We start from the raw sequence: 13,201 nt of genomic DNA on the forward strand, positions 1-13,201 counted from the left end.
TGCATGCTCCAATATTAGCCCTTCAATCTCTAGATCAGATGCGCAAACCATTTTTCAGCAGACTTTAGCTTATGCACTGAATGTTCTTTGGATTTTTCAACAATTGCTTTTATGGAACGTGGGTGTCACTGGCAAGGCTAGCTTTGTTGCCCATCCCTAAGTGACCTTGAACTCAGTGGCTTGCTAGGCCATCGCAAAGAGCAGTTCAGAATCAACTGCAGACCTGGAGCTACATGTAGCCCCATCTGATTAGGATGGCAGATTTTCTTTCCTTAAGGACATTTGTGAACAATCAATGAAGTTTGTCATGGTCACCATCACTGAGATGACTGGTTTCAATTCCAGATTTATTGATTAATTTAAAATTCCAGTTGCCATGGTTGAACCCATGCTTTGAGAGCAGATTTCCACTCCATCTGACGAAGGAGCAATGCTCCGAAAGCTAATGGCATTTGCTACCAAATAAACCTGTTGGACTTTAACCTGGTGTTGTTAAAACTCTTACTGTGTGAACCCATGCCCCCAGAGCATTAGACTGGGCCTCTGGATTACAAGTACCACTAGGCCACTGTCTCCCCCTTAATTAAAGATGAATTAATCACATTTGGTATTTATACTTGTTTACACATTTAGAGCCAAAATATTTAATCCCAGCTTTAACAGAGTGTTTCTATTCAGAATTTAGACTTTCTTACATTAATGGGAGACGATGGCCTAGTGGTGTTATCGCTAGACTATTAATCCAGAAACTGAGCTAATGTTCTGAGTACAAATCCTACCACGGCAGATGGTGGAATTTGAATTCAATAAAAATATCTGGAATTAATAATTTACTGATGATCCTGAAACCATTGTCAATTGTCGGAAAAACCCATCTGGTTCACTAATGTCCTTTAGGGAAGGAAGTCTGCCGTCCTTACCTGGTCTGGCCTACAGGTGACTTCAGAGCCACAGCAATGTGGTTGACTCTCAACTGCCCTCCAATGGCAATTAGGGAAGGGCAATAAATGCTGGGCAGCTAGCAACACCCATGTCCCACAAATGAATTTTTAAAAATTGCTCCCCACAATCTAGCATTTCAAATGAAGAGATCAAGATCACTTCCAACAATGCAGCACTCCCTCAGTGCACTGCATTGACAGCCCACATTACATTCTCAAAACCTAAAGTGGGGCTTGAACCTGCAATCTTCTGACATTGAAAACAACAAAAGAGACATGTTTCGAAAGTTGCTTTGATGTCCTCTAATCCACACTTGCATTTCTACTCACAGTGGCATTTGTTGTTGATGAGCTGAACAGAATCAACCCAACTACCTTATCCCGTCCTTCCAGCGACCATTCTGACCAGGACATTCAGGATTTAACTTCCCCTCATTACCACTCCTTTCACGTGCTCCCCCCACCCTAATGCGGAAGATTATTCCACATATAGCTGGCAACGTGAACAATTACGTAGCATTTTACCTGACAATGTGAAAGATTACTCAGCTATGTCTTCCAAAGCGAAATGAATCTAACTTGGCCAATTAGTGTCTCATTAACCTCTCCCCAGTGAGTCATCAACCAGCACAAGAGCTGAATGTCAGAGTGAATGTTGCTTCCTGTAATATCAAGCCAGCAGTTGAGCAAGTATGGTGGTAAGGAGCCCTTGCAAAGCTGATGTCAATGGAAGTTGAAGAATAAAACCAGTGGCTGCAGTCATAATTGCTGCAAAGAGAATTGGTTTTGGGTGCAAAAAGCCAGTCAATCCAGTCCACAGATCATCACTACAGGAGCTCCACAGAAGTCCAAATATTTTAATGTGCTCACCTAGCCAACATCATTGATGAACCAACCAAAACAAGGATTCCAGCAGATCAAGGAGAGGGCCCAGTATCATCACCTCAGGGAAACTAAGGCAATAAATGTGGGCTTTTCAGCAACACCAACATCCCCAGAACCAATAATAATTTTAAAACTCCAAGGTAGGGCAATAGTGCAGATGTAGCAGCTGCAAACACAGCCTTCAGGTTTTTCAATGCCCATATCCCTAAGTTAATGTGACAGACATGGTACAAAATAGGAGAAAGAGTAACAGAAGTCTTAAAGGAAGAATGGACATTCAAATCAGCTCCTTCAAACATTCCATGCACAGTTATTACTGTCAGCGACAGTGACATACAAATTGAATGCAAATAGTATTAGCAAGATTTTAAAAATCTTTAGATATAAAGAGATGACACCCATAGATAAAGTTATCACAAGTGTAATTTGACAGTTTTGTGCTCCTAATTGCTTCTGTTGTAGATGGAATGCTGCTTCAGATAGCCGAAACCATTAATCGTGTTTAGACACATCTTTCAAAGGATGGACTTTACCTACTTGTATTTTCCTTTGCAGTGTGAGGTGCCCTCTGCTGGATGCTGTGCAGCAACAACTTCTTTTCTCCTTATTTGACAGCATGTTAAAGTTTTAAAAGTTTTAAAATTTATTAGTGTCACAAGTAGGCTTACATTAACAGTGCAATGAAGTTACTGTGAAGTCCCCTTGTTAGAAGTCTCCCAGATTTGATTCTAGGACTTGAGATCCTCAGATAAATTGTACAGGGGCATCAACGGGCAGTAGATTTTCCACAGCCAGATACATTGTCCTGTATTCTTGGTTCAGCATTCCAGCTAATGATACTAGAGTTTGGTGATGAAATTGACATGATTCATCTCAGTCAAAATGACAATACACTGCCCAGTGTATATGCTGAATAAAATCTTGCACTCGACTAACTGCTTGATATTTTATACACTGATGTAGATAAATAAAACAATAATCTGCTGACTTCCTCAGCAACTTCTGCTCAGCACCCACTCTTGCATTTTGATAATAAAGCTGAACATGGATAGATGACTGACTAGTTAACAGGAAACAAAAGGTAACCTAAAATGGGTCTTTTTTTTTGGTTGATCGGATATAACTAGTAGTGTGCCACAGATATCAGTGCTGGGCCCTCAACTTCTTACAGTTTCTATAAATGACTTGGATGAAGGGATCGAAAATATGCTTGCTGATGACACAAAGATCAAAAGAAAAGTAAGTTTTGAGGAGGACAGAAGGTGCTACTCGGATACATAAATAGGTTAAGTGAATGAGCAAAGATCTAGCAAATGGAGTTTCTTGTGGGCAAATATAAAACTGTCCATTTGGTGGGAAGAATAAAAAAGCATGTTATCCAAATGATGAAAAAGTGTAGAGCGCCGAGATGCAGAGGGATCTACCTGGATGTCCCCTGGTACATGAATCGCAAAAGGCGAGCATGCAGGTACAGCAAAAAATTAGGTAAGCTAATCGAACGTTATTGTTTATTGAAAGGGGAATTGAACACAAAAGTAGAGAGGTTATGTTTCAGTTGTACAGGACATTGGTGAGATGACATCTGGAATACTGTGTGGAGTTTTGGTCTCCTTATTTAAGGAAAGATGTAAATGTATTACAAGCAGTTCAGAAAAGCTTTACTAAACTAATACTAGGCATGGGCAAGTTATCTTATGAGAAAAGATAGGACAGGCTAGGCTTGTGTCCACCTGAGTTTAGAAGAGTAAGAGGTGACTTCATTGAAATCTTCCTGCTCCTGAGGGGCATTGATCCTGAGGGGATGTGGAAGAATCTAGAATTAGAGGTCACCCATTGAGACAGAGATGAGAATTTTTTTTTTCTCAGAGGGTTGAGTGTCTTTGGAATTTTGTTCCTCAAAAAGCAATGGATGCAGAGTCTGAATATTTTCAAGGCAGAGCTAGATAGATTATTGATAAACAAAGAGGTTACGGGGGTGGGGGTTACAGTCAGACCAGCCAAGAGCTTACTGAATGGTGGAGCAGGCTCAAATGCAACAGTCCATCCTCTGCTATTAATCAAAACTCAGCCTAAAGGCCCAGCAAATTTGTCACCAATATACAACTAAGCTGTTTGAATAGGACAATTGTTATGGCTAAGAACAAGATAATATCAGGCTTTGTCATGGATATTGTGCTGTGTCCATATTTTCATCAATAGCTTTATTATCATAAGGTTGGAAATGCCCCAAAAACAAAACAATTCCTGGGGAATTTTTATTAATTGTAATAAGTTGTGCACTGTACTATATGGTATCTTAAGAGTTCTGTTCTGATTTTTGTGCCAACTGGCTGACGAGCAAATAAATTTTGCAAACATATATTTTGCGCTCGATATCTTTCAGTCCATTAAATCTTTTAAGGTGTATGATTCAATGTTAATATTGCTTGGTCAACAAGCAATCACAAATATGCCCTAAATGTTTAAAGTCTCTAAAGCAGAAATCTCATAGGAAGGCAAAAGCAGGTCATGTAGGTTCTCACCAAAACATGTATTTTCTTTTAAGGAAACAATATGTTATATTCCAGAAAGCTAGTTGGTGAAGGATGATATTGGATCCAATGTTTTCCTTGGTCTTGTACTTATTTACAGAGAGAGAACCATTACAAGCCTCCTAATTCCATTGTTACCTCCTAACTCGACCACACCACAGTTTAATTTAGTGTTTGTGTGTCCTCAAGTAAAACCCCAATTAATGCCCCTCCACCTACATACAGGTAAACACAGTTGATATCTAATTAACAGAATGCAGCTAATATTTTATGTTGTCCACTTAAGTCTTTTTCTGAGATCATTCAGGTTTGTGTAATTTAAATAAGATTCAACAGCAACAATTTATATGTATATAGCTCCTTCAACATAGTATGGCACAAGGTGCTTCACAGTAGCAAGAATGGACAAATAATGGCAGTAAGAAAGCTAAAGAAGGCAAATGATAGCACAGTCAAAAGGTAGGTTTTGAGGAAACAGAGGTAACAAGGGAGAGTGATTTAAGGAAAAAGTTGCAGAATGTGAGACCAAGGTGGTTGAAGGATCTACCACTGAGATTAGAGTTTAGTGAGCACATGGGACTAGAGGAGGTTGCTGAGGTAATAAGGGAGCTGTAAACAAGGGCAAGCATTTGGAATTCATGTTGGAAGGTAGGAAGCAGATTGAAGTTGCCATGGATAAGGGAGAAGGGGAGCAGGGTATCATGTGAGCTCCACAGGATAGTAGTGGAGAAGTCAAGCCCAAATAGTTAAATGGATGAAGGTTTCAGTGGCACGAGTGAGGAGAACAAGAGCAGAAGATGGCAATAGTGTGAAGGAGAAGATGTGTGGCGGGGATTTTCTTTGGGGGTCTCCCGATCTTTGGCAGAAGACCAATGGAAACCGGGATACACTGTATAATCAGGTCATCACCAATCTTCCAAAGTTGCAGTGACCAGGAACTCACTGAATTTTTAGTTGGGCTGGCCTAGTCCCTGTGGACCCAAAGTTTACAATTAATAGATTGAAGAAATATATTTTGCTAAAAATCAACAGAAAAAAAAAGTATAGAACTGATAGGTGGAAACTGGGTCCATGTTAAGAAACAAAATACCAATGATAATGCTGAAAGGAATGGGGGGGGCGGGGGGGGGGGAGTTGTAGCTAAAATTGAAAGGTTAGAACATAGGCTGGAAACTAATCTGAACAACTGAATTTTCAGACCCCATTTCCCCCCCAACATACTTTGTTAACTGAAAAAAACAAAATAAAAATAAAATAAAAACAAGCTAAAAATAAGTATTGCTGCATTACAATTGTGATGTTACTTTGCCAAAAACAAGTGAATAAAAATCTCTGTTCTCTAGTACTAAGAAAACAGTACGCTCTGGATCACGCATAGAACCATTATTAACTAATTGGAAACTCCCATTCACTGAACTAGAACTGGCCTGGGCCAGCAGTACATAGTAAAGGGGGTTAGGTACTGTGCAGAACTGTTTTTCGGTGCAGCTTTACGTTGGGCCCATACTAAGACCCCTGGGACGGTGGCCCAAGAACAAAAGAGCAACTTCCTTGGATTGCGGCCCACCTGTGAAAGCATTAAGTACTTGCAACGAAGTACCTGGGTCACGTTATGTGGCCAATTAAACCTCCCTTGCCTCCTATATGCAACATCTATATCAGGATATCACTAATGCTTAAGCCACCTATTTTCTGAAGATCTACAGCTTAGGAGTGATATTTCACTGAGCTGCTGCATGATATCAAGTAGAATCAATACTTTGATCATCGTGTATCCATAACATTTTAAAATACACAACAAAGTAGGATATGAATAGAAATTTGTGGAAGTAAATAAAGAACAGGCACCAGGAGAAAATAAATGTTACTCAGCTTTGGAATGGTCCAATAAAAAAGTATTAAGGGCAAAAACATTAGGGTCAATCAAAATACTTTTACATGGAATAAGAGAAAATATAAAGGGATGAGATTCATTCTTCCTCTTGTTGCATATTGCTGGCTATTCAGCTGGCCAGCAGGGGGCACTCGTGAACCGTTACATAGGTGTGAGTCAGATTGCCATCAGCACAAACTCAACAGTGTCGTTGGGCAACCTGGCAATTAGTTCAGTGTTACTTACGCAATCGGGAGATTAATTCACTGCATGTTGAAGGGAAGAGAAAAAAAAACTTTGAAAGACCGGCTGGTCTGCTTATGAGAAAGAAATAAAATACTATAAAGGAGGGAGAAACTGAGGCAACATTCAAAGTTATTCCTTTAGTGACTCATTGAGTATTAAATTAGATGTCAGATTTAATCAGACATTGGTGTCGATTTACAGTTGGATCAGGTTTATAAGCCAGCAGAAAATAACACCCCTGCACCGAACCCTTCCCACTCGTCCATTACCAGTTTGCCTTCCACGCTATCGATTCCCCCTAACTATCTTGACCACTGCACAGGGCTAACATTTAAAAAAACAAGAAACTTGATTTGATTTCTGAAACAGATAAGACAAATCGATTAGGTAAACCCTACAAATACAAAGTCTGCGTGTGCGTAAACAGGAGTCATTTTGTTGTTCCTCACACAGAATTATTATTTTTTTACCCATTCTTTGGATGTGGGTGGCATAGACAAGGCTGTCATTTAGTAATCATCCTACGTTGCCATGAAAAGGTGCGCCACCTTCTAAACCCGCTACAGCTTCCCCCCCCCCCCCCCTCACTCAGCATCGTTATTCTTGGCAGCAATTTGACAGGACGGTGAGGTTTGCTACACCACTTTAGGGGGCAGTTAAAAGCCAATTGCAGGATAGCCGACACACTGGTTGTAACTTTGACGAATCTGCTGCCACAGCAGCATAAAATGGATGGCTTTTTCTGCACTGCACCATGCCTCAGCTGCCTGTCACAGTTTGGCCCAGATCCTTCAAACCTCTGGGCATATTTGCTTTTTGGGACGTGTAGGCAAATGAGTGCAATTTGCATCAAAATGAACTAGTGTGTGATTTTATCAGTAGACCCTGAGAACCCAGAACTGAATATCTTGCTTTTCTTCAAACTGGGACAGAGTGAAATCTTGGGATTGCAAAGTTATTTTAAATTGCATATAGGACAGCGTTACACAAGGTTTTCCATCATTCCACCCGCACTGAATAATTACAGTTCCATTCTTGTATTCAAAATGCCTCCCATATTTTCTGGGATCCGGTTTCACCATTTTTAGAACTGATTGCGATTTGCAGCACTGATATAGAAAAACATGACATTAGAGGGACATGTTAGTTTAATTTATTTATTATAGGCTTTACCAGGATGCTGCCTGGTTTGGAGGGTAGGTCTTATGAGGAAAGGTTTAGGGAGCTAGGGCTGTTCCCTCTGGAGCGGAGGAGGTTGAGGGGAGACTTAATAGAGGTTTATAAAATGATGAAGGGGATAGATAGAGTGAACGTTCAAAGACTATTTCCTCGGGTGGATGGAGCTATTACAAGGGGGCATAACTATAGGGTTCATGGTGGGAGATATAGGAAGGATGTCCGAGGTAGGTTCTTTGCTAAGAGAGTGGTTGGGGTGTGGAATGGACTGCCTGCAGTGATAGTGGAGTCAGACACTTTAGGAACATTTAAGCGGTTATTGGAAAGGTACATGGAGCACAGCAGGATGATAGGGATTGGGATAGCGTGATCTTGGTTTCAGATAAAGCTCGGCACAACATAGTGGGCCGAAGGGCTTGTCCTGTGCTGTACTGTTCCATGTTCTATGTACCATGAGTAGGCTTACATTAACACTGCAACAAAGTTACTGTGAAAATCCCCTAGTCGCCACACTCTGGCGCCTATTCGGGTATACGGAGGGAGAATTTAGCACACCTAACCAGCACATCTTTCAGACTGTGGGAGGAAACCAGAGCACCCGGAGCAAACCCACGCAGACATGGGGAGAACGTGCAGACTCCGCAAAGACAGTGACCCAAGGCAGGAATTAAACCCAGGTCCCTGGCGTTGTGAGGCAGCAATGCTAACCACTGTACCACCATGCCGCTCTATTAGCAATGGAGACTCCACTTCTGTTGAGTCTCCATTGTTAGCAATGCTTTTTAATATTAAGAACATTGCCAGTACACAGAAATCATCTTTCATAACCTCAGGTCATCCCGAAACACTTTGCAGCCACAGCGGTAATTTGGAAGTGTAGCCAATGCAATAAGGGAGGTAATGCATCAGCCAATTTCACACACAGTGTGCTCCCACGCACATTGTGGTAATAGCCAGACAATGTATTTGAGTGATGCCAGTTGTGTGGGATAAATGTTGACCTAGAAATTAAGGAGATCTGATAGCAAAATGCCATGGATGCCAGAAATCTAAAATAAAAACAGTAAGTGCGGGAATAACTCAGCACGGTCTGTCGGCATCCGCAGAGAGAGAAACAGAGTTAAGGTTTCAAATCCAACTCTTCTTCCGAACGCAAGTCAAGAACTCCCTCTGCTTTTCTTTTTATAGTTCCATTTGAACAACGAAACATAGAAAATAGGAGCAGGACGAGGGCGTTCAGCCCTTCAAGCCTGCTCTGCTATTTATTATGATCATGGCTGATCATTGAATCTGTACAGTGTAGAAGGAGGCCATTCGGCCCATCGAGTCTGCACCAACTACAATCCCACTCAGGCCCTATTCCCATAACCTTACATATTTACTCTGCTAATCCGTCTGACACTAGGGTCAATTCAGCATGGCCAATCAACCTAACCACCACATCTTTGGACTGTGGGAGGAAACCGGAGCACCCAGAGGAAACCCACCCAGGCACGGGAGAATGTGCAAATTCCAAAATTACGACGCCCAAAGTGGGGCACGAACCCGGAGATTAAGAGTCTCATGTTCTACCGACTGAGCTAGCCAGGCACAACATATGATCATCCAACTCAATAGTCTGATCCCACCATCCCCCCATATCCTTTGATCCTCTTCACCTCAAGTGCTACATCTAACTGCTTCTTGAAAACAGTCAATGTTTTTGGCCTCAACTACTTTCTGTGGTAGCAAATTCCATAGGCCGATCATTCTCTGGGTGAAGAAATTTCTCCTCATCGCTGTCCTAAACAGTCTATCCCTTATCCACAGACTGCGACCCCTACTTCTGGACATCTCGGCTGGAATTTTACCGGCACGTCCGCCCAGGAATCAGGGCGGGCGAGGCGCGCAGAACAGAATTCTCCGTTGGCCTCGGGCGGGATTTTACGAGCCTCGCCCGAGCGAGGTTGTAAAATACCGGCTCCCAACCATCAGGAACAGCCTTCTTGCATGGGCCCTGTCTAGTCATGTTAGAATTTTATAGGTATCTATGACAACATCTCCTGCAGGACAGCACATTCTTCGTACTGCAATAAAGTGTCAGTTGGCTGATCAACTGCCAGTGACAGAGCTTTTACACAGGAAAATGCTGAGGGTGAGGTTATCCAGGAACTAGGAAATTTTGGAAGACCATAGCTAGTGCATCCACCATCTCTGAGGCTGTCGCCTTTCCAACCATAGGATGTAGGCCATCGGATCCTGTCAGAATTTCGTCCCTCAAGTTTCCCCAATGCTTTTCCCTGCTAATATTAATTCCCTTAATTTTCTCACACTCATCAGCTGCTAGGTTACCCTTTATTTCTGGTGTGTAACTTGTGCCGACTACTAAGAAGGCAAACACAAAATATTTGTTCACCGTCTCTGCTGCTTCCTCATTCTCAACAATAATTTCTCCCACCTTTGCTTCTAAGGGACCAACATTTACTTTAGCTATTATTTTCCTTTTTACTTACTTGTAAAAGGTCTTAATTTTTTAAAAATAATTTCTAGCTAGTTTACTTTTATTCTATTTGTCTCATCTTAATAACTGTGTGGTGACCCCTTTTCTGGTTTCTAAAACATTCCCAACCCTCAGATTTGCTACTATTCTTTGAAACATTACAAGTTTCTTATTTTAATCTGATATTATCCTTCATCTCCTTAGTAAGCCACCAATATATTTTCTCACTGAATTTCTGTTCTTTAATGTTGAGCATTTTGAATTTTTAAAATAGTTTCCCAATGATTTATCACCAAACCTTTTAGTCTATTCACCCAGTCAACCTTAGTTAGCACTCCACTCACACCTATGTAATTGGCTTTAAGATCCTTGTTCACAATAAGGGTATGTCATTTTCAAACAATGTGGAATTCAATTAAATTACAATCATTATTTCCCAGCGGATTTTTTGCTATGACATTACTAATTAACCCTACCCCACTGCACAATAATAGATCTAAATAGCTTCATCCATAGTTGGTTCTGCAGCATATTTCTCCAGGAAACTATCACTCAAGCATTCATCTTCCAGACTATTTTTGCCAATTTGATTGTTCTGGTCCAGTCTTTATGAAGATTAAAATCCCTGCAAATATTATATTGCCTTTATTACCAGCTCCGATAATTTCTTGTTTAATTCTCTGTCCAATGGCATAACTACTGTTAGAGAGAGGTATAAATTACTGCCCCAGTGTTTTATGAGCCTGGCTATTCCAAATCTCTAATCATATTGATTCTAGTTCCTGATTTTATGAGTCAAGATCCTTTCTCACTCATTTCCTTGTGTCATCTTTTATCATCAAGACTACCCCGCCTCCTTTCCGCCTGGAATATTTATTTCCTCACGTTGGTCACCTTGCAACCATGTCACTGTATAGGCAATTAGATCCAAACTATTTGCCACTACCATTTATTCAAAGTAACTTCAATTTTAGTTTTTTATTACCAGTGCCTGCACAGACCTTACTCACTGATGCACTATTCCTGTTAAACTCTCTGTCCACTCCTATCCCACTCAGCTTGTCTTTACCCACATCCATACATTTTTCTATTTCTTCAACTTTTATCTTTGGATTTCTAAACCTCCCTTCAGCCAACCCCTCCTCTGCCATCCCCTCCCACCCACTGTTGGTTTAAATTTATATTCCCCATTTGCTGGTGCACTCATGTTTATACACTTTGTCGCTTCCTGTCAGACCCTGGTTACCATTAACTCTATCGCTACTCTGCACCATCGCCTTGTCCTTTCTCTTTAACTTTCCAAATCTCCCTCATATTAATCCTCCCACAACCCCCACTATTTAATTTAAAGCCCTCTCTACAGTACTGGTTATACGCCTCTCCAGAATACAGATCCCAGTGTGGTTCAGGTGATGACTGTTCAACAGCACAGTTCCCTTTTTCCCCCAATGTTCCATAAAACAAAACTCTTTTCTCCCACACCAATGAGTTACACATTCAACTCTCTAATCTGATTTTGGCAATGCAATTTGCTTGTGGTTCAGGCAGTATCCAGAGGTTATTATTTTTGTGGTTCTACTTTTATAAACTTAGCCACTAGCTGTTCATGCTCCTTCAGCAGAACCTCTTTATTAGTCCTACCTATGTTGTTGGTACCCATGATGAGCACAATAACTGGATCCTTTCTCTTCCACTGCAAGTTAGATACATAGATACATTGGATAGGTACATTTTTGAACAGTAAAGGAATTAAGGTTTATGGTGAGCGGCCGGTAAGTGGAGCTGAGTCCACGAAAAGATCAGCCATGATCTTGTTGAATGGCGGAGCGGGCTCGAGGGGCCGGATGGTCTACTCCTGCTCCTAGTTCTTATGTTCTTATTAAGTTCCTCTCCAGCCAGGTGATGTCCTTAATTCTGCCAGCGGGCAGACAAGACTGTTGAGGACCAAATTCCCAATCACAGAGAACCGTATCTATCCCCCTAACTTTACTGTCCCCTTATAAAACAATGTCCCTTTTCACTTTCCCCCTCCCATTGAATGGTTTATTGGACCACAGTGCTGTGGTCAGTCTGCTCATCCCCCCTGCAGTCCCTGCTCTCATCCACAGAAACTGTAAGAACCGTGAACATGTTGGACAATTGCAGGGGCCGAGGATCCTCCATTATCCATTTACCTACTTCGCTCACAGTCACACCCACCTGTCCCTAGCCAAGGACTAAATCAGAAGTACCTAGTCTAAGGGATATGACTGTCTCCTCAACAAAGTGTCCAGCTAACCTTCCTCTTCCTGATGCATCGCAACGTCCAAAGTTCAGTCTCCAGCTCATCAATTCTGAGCTGCAGACATTTACTGCAATATGGTCACCGTGCATCACACGAGTGTCCACCAGTGCCCACGCGCAATATGCCACCATTTTTATTGTATCTTATTTAACTAATTAGGTTTCAAGTTTAGAAATATCGCTCAGTTGCAATCCGTAATTATATTAAGTAGTTTAAACTAGTTAAGCTATAAATTTAATACAATATTTAGATCTCCCTAGAGCTGGTTTAAACTATTGCTGCCATTTAGCGGGTAAAATCTTAAAACTCTCCAACCTACCCGCTCACCTGATTGATGCTTTTCAATGCTCATCAGCTACTGGAGGCTGAAAAGAAAAGTTTCAAAATGCAGCTTCTCATTCCCCCTCACACTCAGACCTTGTTGTCACCACTCTGTGCTCCCACTCAGTTACACACTATTGCACCAAATAGGCAAGGATACTATTTGGATTTTCAAGTTTAAAACAAAGATACCATTCAACAGGGTCACAATACCTTTAAAAAAATATATAACTTCTGTACTTTATTTTTAAAAAATCGAATTCAAGGTTATTGCGGGCTTCATAAATTAAGCTTGCTTTTCCTTCATATATTTTTAATTACTCGCCCGTGTAAAGTTGCATATCGGCTGTCTAATTTGTGAAGATAGACCAGAGGCAGTTTAATATTAAACATGCTCTCCACATTTAATCCCATTATTAATTTTACTTCACTACATCAATATACTTACTAAATGCTTCCCATTAA

At 41.1% G+C, this 13,201-nt stretch overlaps 1 protein-coding gene across 2 annotated transcripts in view; it reads right to left on the reverse strand.

Moving 5' to 3' along the window:
• grhl1 (grainyhead-like transcription factor 1) overlaps window positions 1-13,201 on the reverse strand; it is an 85,284-nt gene that overhangs the window by 18,274 nt on the left and 53,809 nt on the right. The window lies entirely within an intron of this gene.

The sequence above is a fragment of the Mustelus asterias genome, chromosome 5, assembly GCF_964213995.1.
Source record: "Mustelus asterias chromosome 5, sMusAst1.hap1.1, whole genome shotgun sequence".
In the NCBI taxonomy this organism is placed as follows: Eukaryota; Metazoa; Chordata; class Chondrichthyes; order Carcharhiniformes; family Triakidae; genus Mustelus; species Mustelus asterias.